Below are 15,551 nucleotides of genomic sequence, written 5' to 3' on the forward strand. Positions count from 1 at the left end.
ATGATGACTTCATGTAGATGTTGAAGATGTGGATGCTCAATGTTGATGTAGATCACTTGGAGCTATCCATTTGAGTGAATTGCACTTTCAATACCTACATGGGTTAGTCCCACAAGGAACAAACAAGGATATCCATAGACATAGAGTGATGCACACACAAGATGATGTCCATGAAAACTTTTAGGTTACCTTGTCCCTTGTCTTACCAACAAGAGGGTTTGTGGACTCCTTGAACTAGTGCAAGATGTGGAAGTTGATTGCACTTGTTCTTGCCAAAATGATAAGAGTGAAGTATGTTGGCGGAGTCACCCTCAAGAACTCTCTAGTTCTTCTTCTTTTGGATCCACACCATCTTGATGGGAATCCTTGGAGTTGTAGTCGTACTTGATGAAGTGGAAGTTGAAGTGGTCTTGGGAATCCACTTGACTAAGGTCTTAGGAGCTTCTTCAAATGCATCAATTTCCTCTTGAAGCTTGTCCTTGCCTTTTTGCTTGTAGTCTTGTGGTGGAAGATCATCTTGAGCTTGTGTCCCCTTGAAGGAAGTAGGATACTTCTCTTGTTGAGGAACAAACTTTGTCTTGGGGTATTGATCTTCTTCCCACTCAACTCCATTGGCATTGAACTTTCTGTTCAAAACCAACACCTTGATTCTTTCCGGTGCATTCCTTGCTTGCGCACAATTTCCTCGAATTGCTTACTCCCGGCAAGGCTTCTGTACACTCCTTTCTCTATAATTCCCTTCAATAAGCTATTTTCTTGCTCAAGTGTAACTTGTCTAAGAGAATCATTAGTGGAATCAAGAGAACTACTAGAAGTAACAATATTGGATTTAGCATGATCATTGTTACTACTAGAGGAAGAATCTTTCTTGTTCTTGTTACTAGACTTGACTTGAGGCATGTAAGTGGATAAGAGTAAACGCTTGGCAATGTAAGAAGAACTTTTCTTGCGGAGATCATCATTGATTGCCTTTAAAAACTCATGCTCTTGCTCAAGATTGAGCTTTTCAAAGCGTAACTTCTCATGAGCTCTTAAAAGTTCTCGATGATCTTCGAAGATAGTTTCATGAGCTAACTTAAGAGTGTTTAGTTCTTTAGTTAGAGCCTCAATCTTCTTCTTATCATTGTCATTCATTTTATCTTGATTAGCATGATTAATTGGCGTTTCATCATAGTATTCATCACTAGAGTTGTCAACAAGTAAATCATCATCACCTAACAAGTCATCTTCATCACTATTAAAATCAACATACTCGGGGTGTGTTACCTTAGGACCTTTGGCCATGAAGCATCTTCCAATTCCTTCATTTGGTGAGTCAAATATGTCGTAGGAGTTGGTTGACACAAGTGCTAGACCGGCAACACCTCAATCTTGAGTATATTCGGAATCGGAGTGATAACTTCTCTCGGAGTGGTCGTCGGAGTCGGAGCCGGATACCCATTCACCAACATGAGCTTGATGTCTTTGTTTTGTGTAGCTCCTTGATGATTTTTCCTTCCTTTCTGAATCCTTGCTCCTCCATGAGTATCTTCGTTCATAACGATCATCTCTACTCCTTCTCTCTCTTGGTGGTGATTCTTCTCTTTTGCTTCTTCTTTTTGGAGAGTCTTCTCTTCTCTTGTAGGGAACCGTACACTCATTGGAATAGTGTCCGGGTCTTCCACAATTGTAGCAGTTTCACTCTCGACTAGAAGATCTTTTGTCATTGTAGGACCTTGACTTGGAGCTTCTATCTTTGCTTCTACTCTTGTAGAACTTGTTGAAGTTTTTCACCATTAAGCTCAATTCTTCATTGAAGTTTTGTTTCTCACTTGATAATGTAGGGGCTTCACATGAGGCTTTGTAGGCACCACTTGATTTGTTGTGAAGTTCCACTTTATCCTTAAGTGACATCTCATGAGCAACAATTCTTCCAATTACCTCCGTTGGCTTGAGATCTTTGTAATTGGGCATCATTTGGATCAATGTGCACACGGTATCATATTTTCCATCCAAGGCTCTTAGAATCTTCTTGATGATGAATCTATTGGTCATCTCTTCACTTCCTAAGCCAGCAATCTCATTTGTGATGAGAGCAAGCCTAGAGTACATTTCAGCGACACCTTCACCATCCTTCATTTTGAACTTGTCAAGTTGACTTTGAAGCACATCCAATTTGGATTCCTTGACGAAGTCGGTACCTTCGTGCATATCAATCAAAGTGTCCCAAATTTCCTTTGCATTCTCAAGACGGCTGATTTTGTTGAATTCTTCGGGGCACAATCCGTTGAAGAGAATATCACAAGCTTGAGCATTGTATTGCAACATCTTCAATTCATCCGCGGTAGCTTCACGGTTTGGTTCTCTCCCATCAAAGAAGTCACCTTGCAAACCAACACACACAATAGCCCAAACGGCGGGGTTATGTCCAAGAATATGCATTTTCATTTTATGCTTCCAACTAGCAAAATTAGTACCATCAAAGTAAGGACCTCTACGGTGATAATTTCCCTCGCTAGACGCCATACTCTCCTAGGTTGTGAAACCAAGGCTATGACCACCAAAAGCTATGGAAATCAAAGCAAATGGAGACCAAAGCTCTGATACCACTTGTAGGATCAGAAGTATGTCTAGAGGGGGTGATTAGACTACTTGACCAAATAAAAACTTAACCTTTTCCCAATTTTAGTTCTTGGCAGATTTTAGCTATATTAGGACAAGTCAAGCAATCATCACACAATTCAAGCAAGCATGCAAAGAGTATATTGGCAGCGGAAAGTAAAGCATGCAACTTGCAAGAATGTAAAGGGAAGGGTTTGGAGAATTCAAACGCAATTGGAGACACGGATGTTTTTCCCGTGGTTCGGATAGGTGGTGCTATCCTACATCCACGTTGATGGAGACTTCAACCCACAAAGGGTAACGGTTGCGCGAGTCCACGGAGGGCTCCACCCACGAAGGGTCCACGAAGAAGCAACCTTGTCTATCCCACCATGGCCATCGCCCACGAAGGACTTGCCTCACTAGCGGTAGATCTTCACGAAGTAGGCGATCTCCTTGCCCTTACAAACTCCTTGGTTCAACTCCACAATCTTGTCGGAGGCTCCCAAGTGACACCTAGCCAATCTAGGAGACACCACTCTCCAAGAAGTAACAAATGGTGTGTAGATGATGAACTCCTTGCTCTTGTGCTTCAAATGATAGTCTCCCCAACACTCAACTCTCTCTCACAGGATTTGGATTTGGTGGAAAGAAGATTTGAGTGGAAAGAAACTTGGGAAGGCTAGAGATCAAGATTCATATGGTAGGAATGGAATATCTTGGTCTCAACACATGAGTAGGTGGTTCTCTCTCAGAACATATGAGTTGGAAGTGTAGATGTGTTCTGATGGCTCTCTCCACGAGTGAAGAGGAGGTGGAGGGGTATATATAGCCTCCACACAAAATCTAACCGTTACACACAGTTTACCAATCTCGGTGGGACCGAATCAACAAACTCGGTCGGACCGAAATAGTAAACCTAGTGACCGTTAGAGATTTTCGGTGGGACCGACATGCAACTCGGTAGGACCGATATGGTTAGGGTTTGGGCATAACGTAATCTCGGTGAGACCGATTACACAAACTCGGTGAGACCAACTTTGGTAATAAGCTAACCAGAGAGTTGGTCAGGTAAACTCGGTGGGACCGATTTGCTCTTTCGGTGAGACCGAAATGTTACAAAAAGGAAACAGTGAGTTTACATTGCAATCTCGGTGGGACCGATCCGCTCTTTCATTGAGACCGAAAAGTTACGAAAAGGAAACAGAGAGTTTGCAATCCCATCTCGGTGAGACCGAGATCCCTATCGGTAGAACCGATTTGCTAGGGTTTGGCAATGGCTATGACAAGTGAAACTCGGTGGCGCCGGGTTGAAAGAATCGGTAGGGCCGAGTTTGGCTTTGGGTTTAGGTCAAATGTGGATACGGGAAAGTAGTTGAGGGTATTGGAGCATATCACTAAGCACATGAAGCAAGAGGCTCATTAAGCAACACCTCATCCCTCCTTGATAGTATTGGCTTTTCCTAAAGACTCAATGTGATCTTGGATCACTAAAATATAAAATGAAGAGTCTTGAGCCTTTGAGCTTGAGCCAATCCTTTGTCCTTAGCATTTTGAGGGATCCACTTTCAACATCCATGCCATGCCAATCATTGAGCTTTCCTGAAATAATCATCTTGGAATAGCATTAGCTCAATGAGCTATATGTTGTTATGAATTACCAAAACCACCTAGGGATAGTTGCACTTTCAACGGTGGGTGAACAAATTACTATAGAGCAATTGATATAAAAGCGAATAATTATGAGAATATCTAGGTATGATCATGTATAGAGGCATCATGTCCGTGACAAGTAGACCGACTCCTGCCTGCATCTACTACTATTACTCCACACATCGACCGCTATCCAGCATGCATCTAGAGTATTAAGTTCATAAGAGCAGAGTAACGACTTAAGCAAGATGACATGATGTAGAGGGATAAACTCATGCAATATGATATAAACTCCATCTTTTTATCCTCGATGGCAACAATACAATACGTGTCATTTCCCTTTCTATCACTGGGATCGAGCACCACAAGATTGAACCCAAATCTAAGCACTTCTCCCATTGCAAGAAAGATCAATCTAGTAGGCCAAACCAAACTGATAATTCGAAAAGACTTGCAAACATAAACCAATCATACATAAAAGAATTCAGAGAAGATTCAAATATTGTTCATAGACAAACTTGATCATAAACCCGCAATTCACCGGATCTCAACAAACACACCACAAAAAGAAGAGTTACATCGAATAGATCTCCAAGAGAATCAAGGAGAACTTTGTATTGAGATCCAAAGAGAGAGAAGAACCCATCTAGCTACTAGCTATGGACCCGAAGGTCTGAAATAAACTACTCACACATCATCGGAGGGGCCATGGAGTTGATGTAGAGGCCCTCCGTGATCAATGCCCCCTCCGGCGGAGCTCCAGAAAAGGCCCCAAGATGGGATCTCTTGGGTACAGAAGGTTGCGGCGGTGGAAATAGGGTTTCGTGGTGCTCCTGGATGTTTGCGGGGTATATGAATATATATAGGAGGAAGAAGTAGGTCGGTGGAGCAATGAGGGGCCCATGAGGGTGGAGAGCGCGCCCAGGAGGATAGGCACGCCCCCTGCCTCGTGGCCTCCTCGATTATTTCTTAACGTCCACTCCAACTCCCCTGGATCATGTTTGTTCCAAAAATCACGCTCCCGAAGGTTTCATTCCGTTTGGACTCCGTTTGATATTCCTTTTCGGCGAAACTCTAAAATAGGCAAAAAACAGCAATTTGGGTTGGGCCTCCGATTAATAGGTTAGTCCCAAAAATAGTATAAAAGTGTAAAAATAAGCTCATTAACATCCAAAATAGATAATATAATAGCATGGAGCAATCAAAAATTATAGATACGTTGAAGACGTATCATTGTCCACATGTTTAAGAATTCCATGCTATACAGAGTAGTTGTCATACATACTTCCAGTAATCTTCATGCTACATCATATGAGGGTGTCATGCTATAGAGGGGTCATTCTCTCGGGAAGATGTATGGAACCAAACGATTGAGTTGTTTCATGGGAGAGGGCATGAGAGCGAATATTGTGCGTCATGGAAATTGCCATGTGTCACCATTTTAAGATTCACTGATGGTATCAGATTTCCCTTAAAATAATGGAGGCTCCAAGGTCTACGCGCAAACTAAAATCGATGTAATACAACCTCCAAAATTTCCTTGCATGTGGCACCCAGATGTCATTGGCTAACTATTTCTTCTTCAATTCCCCAACCAAGCACAACATGCAGATTCATTCAAATATAACTAAAAATGATCCACTAAACTAGAACTACGAACGATTCATCAACCTACATTTCATTCATATATAGGCACGGAAAATGAGTCGCACTGCGACTTAATACATTCCAACCTATAAGATTGCTAGTCAACTTGGCTCCAAGAGGCTCCCTCGATTTCCCGCCTTCTCAGCCATCAGATGGTAGTCAAAACGGTCTTCTGTGTGATCTGATACGTTGGATCCTCACGGTTGGTTTTAACCTGGCAGTAATTTCAAATGGCCAATGACATGTGGGCTCGCCTCGCGTGCTAGCCGTTTTGGGGTGCGCGAGCGCCCCCTCCTCATGCACCGCGTGCGCGTCGTGGGGTAGGTCGTGACCCCTCACCCAATCCCCTCGCTCAGACGCTGATCCCTCCCTCTCTCCTCAATCTCTCTCCCACGTCAGCCACAATGGCACGAAGCAACAAACATTCTACGAACGATTCATCAACCTACATTTCATCATATATACTCCCTCCGTTCCTAAATATTTGTCTTCTTAAGATTTCAAATGGAGTACCACATACGGATGTATATAGACATATTTTAAAGTGTAGATTCACTCATTTTGCTCCGTATGTAGTCATTTGTTGAAATCTGTAAAAAGACAAATATTTAGGAACGGAGGGAGTAAGGGCCAAAAATGAGTCGCACTACGACTTAATACATATACATAATAACTAAAGTGGGACTAGTTGCGACGGCAGGACTTTCCGGCACAGGACGCGTCAACGCAGGCATCGGCGGGCCCGTGATATATTGCGGGCATCAATGGTGTGGAAATGAGCCAGGGCGACCTCTACTGCCAGCGGCGACGGCTTCCTCCTCCTGGGCACCCTCAATCCCGCTCCAGTGCTCACTCGCTCTCCGACCTAGGCCTTCCCGTCAAGGTGCTCCTCATGGTCGCCCCTTTGCAGCTCGTCTACCGCAAGTTCACACGCTTTGTCTGCAATCCCGTCTCCGCCCAGCTATTCCGCCTCCAAGAGTTCGAGGAGTCCACAGACGGATGCATTTGTGAGTCAGCTTTGGAGATGCGCCCGGCCCTTCTCCTGGTTTTGAATCTTTCCTTCAACTACCATGATGAGATGGGGATTGTGGGAAGGAAGAGCAACTCCAACCAGGCAACCCATTTCGTCCATCCACGTCTGTTTAGGTCGTCGCGAACAAAAATGCCGGTCCAACACACCGACCCATTCCCAAAAACCGTCCGCTTCACGTCCACGTGGACCCTTCCGGCTCAAAATTGCGCCTGAAATGCGTCGGCGCGGACGCGCCGCGTGTCCCCTCGATGTCCGCCGCGACCCTGCATGTCGATCGCCCAACTATCACCCGTGGTCATATTTATGATGACCACCGACACCGGACCCGCATGGCAGTGTGTAGAAGGGTTGCATGCCCGTCCTTTTTAATGGATGCGTGCGGCGAGGCCGGCCTCATCCACAACCCACGCCAACATATGACCGTCTTTGCTCCCTCGTCGGCGACCAGGAAACCCTAGCCAGCCAGCAAGCATCCAACTAGCCACGGGATTCTTCAATGGGAAGGGAGGGAAGAAGGGGAAGTTCAGCGTCGGAGCGAGCTCTTCCTGCGGGCAGCCTGCTACGTCACCGTCGGCTAGATGTGGCACGCCACCGCGGGTGTAGGAGCGGTTGTACATCTCAGTCCACCAGGCGCGGTGGCAGTGGCAGTACCGCCGGCCCGTGCCGTATCCAGATGTCAACCTACCACACGGCTGGCATCTGGACCCGCAGCGCATCCCCATCCCGGCGGCGCAGCGGCCCGCGCGGGCGTATGCTGAGGAGGTTCGCCGGCGGCGTGAGCTCCTCATGCTGGAGCAGCGTGCCATGCGTCAGTACGCGCCAGACTTCCCCAACTGGGAGCACTGGTTTGCGCTAGAGCATGAGGAGGAGCGCCGCCTCGGCGTCCACATCAACCACGACCTTCCACCGCAACCCCTGCGGGTACAACCAGAGGAAGAGAAAACGGAGGCGGAGTACCAAGCCGCCCTCGAGGAGGCCCTGCAGCACGCGCTGGAAGCGAGTCGGCTCGAGGGGGACGCCCGTTGGGATGGGCTGGAGTAAGCCCTAGCTTTGTCTGTGACAGGGAACTCCGTCCAGGCACCCCTGTTCGTGTCGCCACCGCCGCTGGCGCCGCCCCTCGTCGAGCTCAAGGCCGACCCAGAGCCAGAGCGCGAGCCAACGCCCACGGACAAGCGGTCACCGTCGCCCCCCACTTGGCCGGAGCAGTCCTATTCGTGGACCAGCCGGCTCCACAAGTGGACTTTGGCCGACGTTGACTGGCCATTTATGTATAATTATGTTTAATTAGTGGCCATGTCGACATTAATGGGCCGACCTCTCGTTGGGCGTACCTGCCGACTCAACTAAAAACTGGACGTGTTCTTTTCCACCGTCAGTGACATGAGACGGCCTATTGGCTATTGGTTCCTCGCGTGGTCTATCCCAACCGGCCAACTTTATGGACCGGCAATGCTTCGAACAACTCGAACGCGCTGGTCCAAACGAACATACGTTTTGTTTATTTTCGTCCGTTTAGATCAGTCAAACGGACATGTGCGCCATAAAATTAGCCAGTTGAGATAGACAAATTAGCCAGTTGAGATAGACCATGTAAGGAACCAAGGTCAGAGCTGCGGGAACCAGTGCCCGTGAACCAGCCACAGCCAGGCAGAGCCGCCTCGCCTTCTCTCTCGGCCTCTCCGCTCCGGTTGCACGCAACAGAAGTACTCCTCCCCTCCTTTTTTTTGTTGCGAGAATCCTCCCCTCCCTCCCCCCACCAAATCCGCCGCCGCCAAAATGCTGTCCCTTCTCCGCGCCGCCGTCTCCGGCCGCCTTCGCCGCACCCTCTCCACCGCCGCCGCGCGCCCTCCCTGGGCGATGATGTACCGGATCTCCCAGGGGTCCAGCTCCACGGGAAGCGTGTCGTCCTCGCTCGCCCCGCCGCCGTCCGTCTCCTCCGTCTCCATGCCCAGACACGCCCCCGACATCGACCCCTTTCCGCCCCAACCCAAGTGCATCAGCCTGTTTAAGGGCCTCGTCCACGCCGCCAGCGGCCACGGCTTCCTCCTCCTGGACACCTGCAGAGCCCGCCTCCAGACTCATGACCTCAAGCTCCTCTACCAGAGGTTCGCGCGCTTCGTCTGCAACCCGGTCACCGGCCAGCTGCTCCGCCTCCCGGACTTCGACGGCGCCGAGAAGACCTTTACCAACGGCATGGGGCTCCTCACCCAGGCTTACGGCGCCAGCGGGCCGCCCAAGAGGTATGCCGCTGCTCAGCTCACCGAGGTCGACGGCGGGCGGCGCTTCCTGCTGCGCCGGTTCTCCTCGGAGTCGGGGGACTGGGAGGAGCTGGTCCTTCCTTCCCCGATGCCGCCTCACCGGCGAATGTACATGATTCACGAGGTGCTGGACTTCGGAGGCCGGCTCTGGTGGGTGGACGTGAGCTGGGGCGCCATTCAATTTACATATACTATGTGATCAAATTAATATGGAAATGGTAGCTGACATATGTCAGCCAGGAGGCAAGAGCCAGCGAACGCCCTCATCGTTGTACATTGCACATGCACGGGTCTCCGCGCAAGGCCACTGCCACACAGATCTTATCCAGTCATTCGTGGTACACTGATTCCTGGCGGATGCGTCACAAAGGTCATGAGGTAGGGGGGTGGAACCCATGACCTCCTGTGCATTACCAATAGGAGTTTTTTTATTTCTTATGGCATGGAATTTTTATTACCAACAGGATGGTATTGTTATCAATAGTAGGATGGAATTTTTATTATTGAGAAGATGGCATTTTTATTATTGATAGATCGCATTTATATATTTGAGAGATGCCATTTTTATTTCTCATGTCATGGCATTTTTATTACCAAGCGCAAGGCATTTTTATTACCAATAGGATGGTATTTTTATCAATAATAATATGGACTTTTTATTATTGAGAAGATTGCATTTTTATTTTTAATGACATGGCAGTTTTATTAACAGCAGGATGACATTTTTTATTAAAAATAGGATGGCATTTTATTATTGAGGGGATGGCTTTTTTTTAATTATAGATAGGATGGCATTTTTTAATGTTTGAGAGGATGTCATTTTATTATAGAGGATGGCATTTTTATTATTGAGAGATGGCATTTATATTTTTGAGAGATGGCATTTTTATATCTCATGGCATGGCATTTTTATTACCAATAGGATGGTATTTTTATCAATAACAGGCGGTAATTTTTATTATTGAGAAGATGGCATTTTTATTATTTGAGAGATGGCATTTTTATTTTTAATGACATGGCAGTTTTAATAACAGTAGGGTGGCATTTTTATTAACAATAGGATGGCATTTTTATTATTGAGAGGATGACATTTTTTATTATAGATAGGATGACATTTTTTTAATGTTTGACAGGATGACATTTTAATGTTTGAGGGAATGATATATTTTTTTTATAAATAGGATGACATTTTTTAATGTTTGAGAGGATGGCATTTTTATTTTTAGTGGCATGACAGTTTCTTTTTGGAGATAAATTTTTTTATCTAGAGGATGGCAGTTTTACAATGTAGCACGACAAAAAACAATTAGAGCATGGTATTTACTCTTTCTCAATTTATAAAGTTCCTTTCCGTTCGCCTTAGGCAAAGCAAGTTTCAACGACTGAAAAAAAGCATATTGAATGTCCTGTTGGTCATACAGGTATATGTTTTGATATGAAGAACCTTGATAATGAATGCCAACTATGTCATAGTGATGCATCCCTCGTGAAGGGGTTTCATCGCTTCTTCTTTGAGCTTTTGGAAAATGTCAAACCCATCTGATACATCTTCTTTATTTTCAGATTTCTTGAGCATGTCATCCATAAGAGCTCCCGGCGTATCATACACAAATTGATTAATCAGCTCAAAATCATTAGAGTCGTCAAGCTTATAACCATCATCATTGGCAGTATCATTGCTTCCATTGACGTCCCATGATTCCCAATGATAGATCCACCTGGTAGAGGTCCTGAGCATACATATGATATTTATGTGACTCCATTATCACAATCTTTGCATGTACACAAAATATCTTTGGCCCCGTTGTTGTGAGCAAGTGTGAATTGGATAAATTGATTCATACCAGCCATGTATGGTGGCGTCAGCTTCGTTCCATCAGTAATCCATCTACTATCCATTGCATGCACAACATCAAAAGTAAATATAACCAGCTCTGAGATCGGGTTTAGAAAACCATGAGGCACCGAACACGACGATCGCTCCATTCCGGGTGGTAATACACAGGTATAGGATTTCCTGTAATGATGTGAAACCATATATTCGGAGAAATAGCTTAGTTCGAGAGGGGACCTAAAATTTTGCTATGATGTTTTTCAGTAAAGAGATATAACCTGAAATTACCCCTATTTCACTAATGTAGTCACGCGTGACTTGTCCCTGCAACAGGGGCGTGTGTCCTCGTCGTACCATCGCAGTAACATTCGCCTCGCTGTGTCGGCCTCTCGACTCGCCGGGAACGTGGTATGAGAGGAGGGGCCTAACCCGACGTTCCCAGTTCCCTTTGTTAGGAGGGAACCGGATGATTCCAATTCAAAGTTCCCGCTATTATGGAAAGAGATCCTGCTAAATGAGTCAGCTAAAAAACAAATACTTGTTATTTCTCTATTTACGTTTACAAAAAAAGGACCCCCAACATTTATTGTGACACTGAGACTCGTCGCAGAATGAGCACATGCGACAGCCGAATACTTCGCCGAAAATCAGCCCAGAAACGTCACCAAAGTTGTCGAGGGCGCTGCCCCGGGAGGAAAACACCAGGTGAAGGTTGACCATCATTGAAAATGATCTTTGGTGATGGTTTGTTCTTCATCACCAGGGTTTTTTTCATTGAATAGAGCAAATTTTGTAGTGTAGTGAGTAGCAGAGCAGAAGGGAGAAAGGGTTACTCTGCCCCAAAAGTAAACTAATGGCTAACTCTCAGGAATGATGTTTCTAAGCCCTATGGGTCAGCCTCAGCCCAAAGACGCGCCTCGTCCTGGATGATCAGGGCCAGAGGGATAGACGATTGATTGCCCTTGAAGACGCTGCTATTCCAGTGTTTCCACAGCCACCAAGCAATGAGGTTGATGAGGGAGGAGATAGCCTTGCGTAGAGAAGATGGAGTGTGATCACATGTGTTTTCCCACTAAGAGCGAAAGGGAAGGTCACAATGGGGATGCTCGCTCTGGTTTGAGCCCAAGCGAGAACCTCATGCCAGACCTGCCTAGAGAAGGGGCATCCTACGAGGATATGTTGCATGTTCTCGACCTCTTGATCACAGAGCATGCAGGAAGGCGAGTGGGGAAGGCCACGACAAGCAAGACAGTTGGTCGTCCAACATCGGTTCTGCAAAGCCAACCATATAGAGATCTTGATTCGTAGTGAAGACCAACTCTTCCAAGTGAGCCTCCAAGGGGAATCCTTGCAAGAGCCAACAAAGAGCGTTGAGTGGCAAGACTTGGTGGAGTACTACACTAAGGTGGTCCACTTCCAGTAGAGCTTACCTGGCTTCGCCGAGGAGCAAACAAGCGGAGGCGTCGCCCGAGGTCAATGTGTTGCACCACGATGATAAGCTTGAGAGCGCCCTGGATGTCCCGGCACCAACATCTAAGGTGAAGGCCCTCCTGCACAATGCGACACTTATGGCAACGGCGAGGGACTAGGGCGAAGATGAATAGGGCAAGCTTGGCCACCGATCTTCCATCAATCTAGTGATTTTGTAAAAAAAAAAACTAGTAAGAATTTAAGAAAATGCTAGCATTTTTAAAACTGATATTTATTGTTCGTAGATGAAAAATGAAGAAAATTAAAATAAATATAAAAGTAACAAAAATGAAAATAAATAAAAGATGTAAATGTGAAACTGAATGGAAGGTAGTGTTCATCATATATTAAATGTTAATCGTGTACTTCAGAAATATTTATAGTGTATTAAAATATGTTCATGTAAACTAAAATTTGTTTGCATATTTCATGAACAACAATACGACCAATTTTCATATACACGATGAACATTTTTTTAAACATGAAAAACATACCGTACATTTTTTAGGAATACACGTGAAAACTTTTCAGAAACAGAATGAATATTTTCTTAAACACGGTTAGTATTTCTTGAATATAGCTGTGAACATATTTTACAAATACACTATGAACAATTTTAAAATGCACAATGACCCTTTTCAAAAAGCGGGATTAATAATTTTCATACATGATGCACAATTTCTCCAAATACACAATATTTTCTTAAAAAATATACTATAGATACTTTTTAAAAAATAATGAACATTTTATAAATGCATGGAAATAATTTAAAGAAAATATAATGATTTTCTTCAAACATACGCCTGAACTTTTTGAAAAATAGGTGTTGAACACTTTAAAATGCAAGATGAACCTTTTCTGAAAATTATGATAAACATTTTGTTATACACGTACATTATTTTCAAGTCCTTGATGAACCATTTTTGAAAATTTACAATGAACACTTCAATAAATACACAATGAACATTAAAAAACGTGAATAATAAAAAAATTTGTTTGCACATTGTTTAAAACATAATGGCAAAATTTTGATAACCAGAGGAAAAAAGGGAAATTGAGCAAAAACTAAAAGTAAATTGAACTAATAGGAGAAAGGAAAAGAAAAAGAAGTAAAAAGGACCATGTATTTAAAATGAAAGGAATAAAGGAAACATAAACGAGAATTTTAAAAATAAATATTCATATAACAAAAAAACGTTTGGCGCATTTTACCAAAATGTTCGTACATTTATGGAAAAACCTAAATAGAAAACATGAAACATAAAAAGAAGAAAACAAAAGAAATGGGAAAAGGAAAACAAAAACAAAAAACAAAACGGAGAAAGTAATAAAAAAATATCAATAAAACAGTGTATGATTGGTCTAGGTTGGTAACACACTTCGCCTTGTGTGAAGAAAAGAAGAAAAACGGTGGACGCTTTGTGAAGAAAATCCGCATATATGGGCTGGCCTAGGCATGGTCGCGTGGGAATCTGCGGTTGAGGTGCATCTATGACTTATTCTCAAAAAGACAAAAAACAAAAAGGTGTATACATGAGTTACAAAAAGCAAGATATAGCTTTTCTTCATGTTTGTACCGGCGCTTTCGTTGATTTTTTATAAGAAAAATATGCAATGAATACTTATGTGATATAAAATAAAATGTCTATGTATTTTTATAAACATATAAAAAGCATTTGAATATATTTAAAAATTTGTCACGACTACATTCCAAAATTCTTGTCATGGTTTTAGTTTAAATTATTTCTTCAAATTTGAACTAAAATCATGATAAGAATTATGGAACGGAGAGAGTACCAAATTAAAATAATAATTATATTTCAAAAAAAAAATACTTTCATATTTTGATGTGTAGTTCATGTTTTGAGACAGAAAACGTATATGTAGTTTAAGAAATTATGGGGACGATCGTCAAAATTGGATGCTAACATTACTTTTAAGAGGACCTTGGAACCAACGAACATTCCCTCAAGCAGGCTCATTTGAGTGAACGACTGCACCAGAAAATGTTCCCTCAAATAGCCATTTTGAAAGAACATTCAAAAATTGTCACGCTATAACACAGAGATTTGCCGTGCTATTACAGAGAGATTTGCCATGCTAAGAATTTTTTTTGCCATGTTACATCAGAAAGAATTGCCATGCGTTTCGAAGATCAGTCACACCATAGTAGAGAGAATTGCGATGTATTTCAGGGATTTGACATGCCGCGGTAGAGAGAAATTTTTAGGCTGTGAAAAAGGTGAAGTTATCCACATGTTTAAGAATTTCCATGCTATACAGACTAGTTGCCATACATGCTTCTAGTAAGTGTCATGCTACATCATGTGAGGGTGTCATGCTACAGACAGATCATTCTCTCGGGAGGGTGTATGGAAACGAAAGATTGAGTTGTTCCCTGGGAGGGGGCATAAGAGCGAACAGTGTGCGCCATGAAAATTAGCATGTGCCACCATTTTAAGATTCACGTGCGGAATCGAACACACCAGAAAGCGTTCCCTAAAAAACCACATAGCATATTCGTTAAAAATTATGGAGGCTTCAAAGTCTACGCGCAAACTAAGAATCTACTCCCCCCGTTTCTAAATATTTGTCTTTTTAGAGATTTTAAATGGACTACCACATACGGATATATATAGACTTGGAGGCGACTCGGGGGCAAACCCTAATCGCCCCAACTCGCTCCTCCCTGCGCGTCCCCCCTCTCCGCCGCCGCCCGAGGTACTTGTTGGAAATATGCCCTAGATGCAATAATAAATTAGTTATTATTATATTTCCTTGTTCATGATAATCATTTATTATCCATGCTAGAATTGTATTGATAGGAAACTCAGATACGTGGATACATAGACAACACCATGTCCCTAGTAAGTCTCTAGTTGACTAGCTCGTTGATCAATAGATGGTTACGGTTTCTTGACCATGGACATTGGATGTCGTTGATAACGGGATCACATCATTAGGAGAATGATATGATGGACAAGACCCAATCCTAAGCCTAGCACAAGATCATGTAGTTCGTATGCTAAAGCTTTTCTAATGTCAAGTATCATTTCCTTAGATCATGAGATTGTGC

Source organism: Triticum aestivum, chromosome 1A, assembly GCF_018294505.1.
Source record: "Triticum aestivum cultivar Chinese Spring chromosome 1A, IWGSC CS RefSeq v2.1, whole genome shotgun sequence".
Classification (NCBI taxonomy): domain Eukaryota; kingdom Viridiplantae; phylum Streptophyta; class Magnoliopsida; order Poales; family Poaceae; genus Triticum; species Triticum aestivum.